Source organism: Procambarus clarkii, chromosome 4, assembly GCF_040958095.1.
Source record: "Procambarus clarkii isolate CNS0578487 chromosome 4, FALCON_Pclarkii_2.0, whole genome shotgun sequence".
NCBI classification, from domain to species: Eukaryota; Metazoa; Arthropoda; class Malacostraca; order Decapoda; family Cambaridae; genus Procambarus; species Procambarus clarkii.
Window position 1 is genome coordinate 39,611,334 of NC_091153.1, and position 5,262 is coordinate 39,616,595.

Below are 5,262 nucleotides of genomic sequence, written 5' to 3' on the forward strand. Positions count from 1 at the left end.
TCGCTATTTTCCGTGAAATCATATCCGGGTACTTTTCTTGCTAAATGTAGAATTCAGAATATTATTATCAAAAATATATTGCAATTATTTTGCTTAAATTCCAAGGCATATATAATTTATTATACAACGGTTCATTTCCTGTTTTAAAAAACTTGTTGAGAAATAGTGAACGAGAAGTGTTGCCATACAGACACTTCCTGAAGATACCTCTACCTGAGGCCCCGCCTACATGCACACTTGAGGAAAAGAACCACCTAACTCTTCTAGCAACATCACAGAATACTGACGCTTCCGTCTAGGAGGCATAAGGAGCATTACGACGCATCACGCTCGGGAGACTTAGCACATCATTAAGGTAAGGTTGGTAAAGCAGTGGTAGTAAGGGGTGAGAATAGAAGCCAAGGCGGCCCTGGACTAAACATGAGATTCGTAGCTACGGCCAGTACTCTCGCTACTTTTGGGTACCTCGGTCATCCAAATATGCAACTAGGAGTCCCAATGCGCACCTGCTACTAATGGGTACCTTGGGTATCGAGATATGCAGCTTGGGGGTCCCATTTGGAGGACTTCCTACGGCTTTGGGTACCTTTGTACTTTTGTTACTTCGTTTATTATGCCCCCAAATACCCAATCCATGGGCGGTAGAGGAAAGGGTTACAGAGGCACATAATGGGCTCAGGGACTGAACCGCAAAGTTAATAATAATAATAATAATAATTTTTATTTAGGTAAGGTACATACATAAAGAGATTTTACAAAGTTTGTTGGCTTTATAGATAGAGCTAGTACATACAATGCCTAAAGCCACTATTACGCAAAGCGTTTCGGGCAGGGTTCATTTTCAAGTTCATTTACCTACGTAAGTTACAGTCTTGATAAGCTAGTTACACTGTTTAATTTCTATTTGTATTATATCAATAATGAGTTTGAGACTACAAGTACAGTCTCCAGGCTAAGTAACTCTCACATTCAGTGATTGTTGTTTAAGATTCGCTACCTGGAACAAAAAGTTCCAAGTAGCACGGGCTATGGTGAGCCCGTAGTGGACTTCTTAAGTTAGTTTCATAATAGATTTGTCTATTTTGCTCACCGCCCGGCGTCCAGCGGAGGAACAGCTAATAGTCGGCCAAATATATTGGGTGTCAAGATATAGAGCCCAGACTTGACACAGTCGGTGTCAAGGTATAGAGCCGGGACTTGACACAGTCGGTGTCAAGATATAGAGCCCAGACTTGACACAGTCGGTGTCAAGGTATAGAGCCGGGACTTGACACAGTCGGTGTCAAGATATAGAGCCCAGACTTGACACAGTCGGTGTCAAGATATAGAGCCCAGACTTGACACAGTCGGTGTCAAGATACAGAGCCCAGACTTGACACAGTCGGTGTCAAGATATAGAGCCCAGACTTGACACAGTCGGTGTCAAGGTATAGAGCCCAGATTTGACACAGCCGGTGTCAAGGTATATAGCCGAGACTTGACACAGGCGGTGTCAAGACATAGAGCCCAGACTTGACACAGTCGGTGTCAAGATACAGAGCCCAGACTTGACACAGTCGGTGTCAAGATATAGAGCCCAGACTTGACACAGTCGGTGTCAAGGTATAGAGCCCAGATTTGACACAGCCGGTGTCAAGATATAGAGCCCAGACTTGACATAGTCGGTGTGAAGGTATAGAGCCCAGATTTGACACAGCCGGTGTCAAGATATAGAGCCCAGACTTGACACAATCGGTGTCAAGACATAGAGCCCAGACTTGACACAGTCGGTGTCAAGATACAGAGCCCAGACTTGACACAGTCGGTGTCAAGATACAGAGCCCAGACTTGACACAGTCAGTGTCAAGATATAGAGCCCAGACTTGACACAGTCGGTGTCAAGATATAGAGCCCAGACTTGACACAGTCAGTGTCAAGATATAGAGCCCAGACTTGACACAGTCGGTGTCAAGATATAGAGCCCAGACTTGACACAGTCGGTGTCAAGATATAGAGCCCAGACTTGACACAGTCGGTGTCAAGATATAGAGCCCAGAGCAAGGCGTAGTAGCCAGGTTCTAGAGCAGTTGAGGGCAGCAAGGACATAAAGACGGCGCCACAACGCATTCCAAACAATTTTAAGTTCATTATACATTTGTATTTCAAATCCTTACACATGGAAGATACATTAATGTTATTTTGTATTTAAATTAAAAACTCAAGGACTTGAGATGATTTGTATTTATTTTGTATTTAAATTAAAAAATTCAGAGACACACAATTGTTATCTTGTATTTAGAATCAAAACACTAGACACCTTTGTATTTAGAATCAAAACACAAGATACCTTTGTATTTAGAATCAAAACACAAGATACCTTTGTATTTAGAATCAAAACACTAGATACCTTTGTATTTAGAATCAAAACACAAGATACCTTTGTATTTATAATCAAAACACAAGACACCTTTGTATTTATAATCAAAACACAAGATACCTTTGTATTTATAATCAAAACACATGACACCTTTGTATTTATAATCAAAACACAAGATACCTTTGTATTTAGAATCAAAACACAAGATACCTTTGTATTTAGAATCAAAACACTAGATACCTTTGTATTTAGAATCAAAACACTAGATACCTTTGTATTTAGAATCAAAACACTAGATACCTTTGTATTTAGAATCAAAACACTAGATACCTTTGTATTTAGAATCAAAACACTAGATACCTTTGTATTTATAATCAAAACACTAGACACCTTTGTATTTAGAATCAAAACACAAGATACCTTTGTATTTAGAATCAAAACACAAGATACCTTTGTATTTAGAATCAAAACACAAGATACCTTTGTATTTAGAATCAAAACACAAGATACCTTTGTATTTAGAATCAAAACACAAGATACCTTTGTATTTAGAATCAAAACACAAGATACCTTTGTATTTATAATCAAAACACAAGATACCTTTGTATTTAGAATCAAAACACTAGACACCTTTGTATTTAGAATCAAAACACAATAAAAGAGTTTTACAGTAAGCTCTTAAATTTACATTGTATTTAAAATAAAAATATAATATAAATATGTGTGCTATTTAATTATTTTACAATTTTAACGTAAAAGGAAAAGGGAACGAAGAAGCATGAAACAGCCTGACCAGATGGCTGAGTGGACAGCGCTCCGGATTCGTAGTCCTGAGGTTCCGGGTTCGAGCCCCGGTGGAGATGGAAACAAATGAGCAGAGTTTCTTTCACCATGATGTCCCTGTTCACCTAGCAGTAAATAGGTACCTGGGAGTTAGACAGCTGCTACGGGCTGCTTCTTGGGGATGTGTAACAAGAAGAAGGCCTGGTCGAGGACCGGGCCGCGGGGACGCTAGGCCCCGAAATCATCTAAAAATAACTCTTTCAATGGAGAGCGAAGCTAACCCAGACAATCCATCCTCATCTAGTTGTGCTTGCGGGGGTTGAGCTCTGGCTCTTTGGTCCCGCCTCTCAACTGTCAATCAACTGGTGTACAGGTTCCTGAGCTTACTGGGCTCTATTATATCTACACTTGAAACTGTGTATGGAGTCAGCCTCCACCACATCACTGCCTAATGCATTCCATCTGTTAACTACTCTGACACTGGAAAAGTTCTTTCTAACGTCTCTGTGGCTCATGTGGGTACTCAGTTTCCACCTGTGTCCCCTTGTTCGTGTCCCACACGTGCAGAAACGCGGAGAAGAGTATGAGTTACCTGATTTTTTTTTTACCCGATTTACCTGAGGGCCACTAACTCTAGTGGTCTCGACGAGGACAGGAAGCCGGCGGCTTGTCGTAGGTCCCTTCTCTTGAATGTGGAACGAAGGAATGATTTATGTGCTAAAGGGTCGTTCCTCAGCTGTTGGTAAGGTCAGAACAATGTGGTACAATGTGGACAGGTTGGGATAATGTGGTACAATGTGGATAGGTTTGGATAAATGTGGAACAACGTGGACAGGTTGGGATAAATGTGGAACAATGTAGACAGGTTGGGATAAATGTGGAACAATTTGGGATAAATGTGGACAGGTTGGGATAATGTGGTACAATGTGGATAGGTGTTGGAAATTTCCAACAGTTATTCTTGTCCCTTATACAATATGATGTATTTCCTGTATTAGGCTTCATTATCATTTGACACTCATTTACTAATCCTTAGTACAATGGGATGTATTTCTTGTACTAAGCGTAATAATTAACTAACACTACTAATTCGTAGTTTAGTATCATAGAATTCATTGCATTAGGTTGTGGAACATCATGTAATTTCTCCTAGAATTGTGCAGTGTTGCGTCAGCCACACACGGAGAATAAATTTCCACATGTATGTAGATCTAATAGAAGTCCAACCATTTACTTTCCTTTATTAGGGATAATTATTTAGTAATAGGTTTACTTTTAGTACACAACAGTTTACTGGAATTCCTTTACCCAGCTTGATCGCTGTTCCAGTAAATAATATCATAATCTAAAATAATTTCCACCTCCAAGGGATTCTCATCTTATTTGTGCAGTCTACATTAACTGATCTGCACTGTGAGAATCAAACATCACCACATAAAGTATTTAATCAATAAATAAAAAGTATTCATATACACTTTCTTCCCTAATTTAGCTTTAATAAATAAATATAATTTATGCTCGGGCCCCCTACAGGGAGCTATGCGCATGCGCAACTTTCGGAAGGAAGGAGACTCTCGCCATTTTCGATCAACTACCAGTATGGTGTTCCGAAGCGGTCCCTACAAATCTTACAATCTAGAAGGCATCTGTGCATCCTCGGACGTCAGATTGAGGACGCAGCTTACCAGAATCACGGACACCAGTTCGGCATGCATTTTTACCTTGTTCAGTTGTAAATTTGAGTTCAGATAATAACTAATACAGGTGCCATGTCGTAACGCTGCAGGCGATAAAATAAACTCCACGTAAGTGCTGCTTTCATCCCTCCAAATATTTAGATATTGCATTTATGTGTGTGAATACTAATTTGGAGTCGAAATTATGGAATTTAATTATTGCAGCCTGGTGCAACCCCACTGAGGAAGCGTGTGACCGCCACATACTTGTGGTGTTTGTGTGTTACTGAGGAAGTCTTGGTTGTAGGGTTGATGTAAAGTCATGACTTGGTTACTGACTTTAATACTTAATATGATTACATGACTAGTAGCTACCAAGCTTGGCGGGCGTCCTGTACACTCTTTTGTTTACCTTCCTTCTCTCTCTGGCGTCCCAGCCGCCGCACA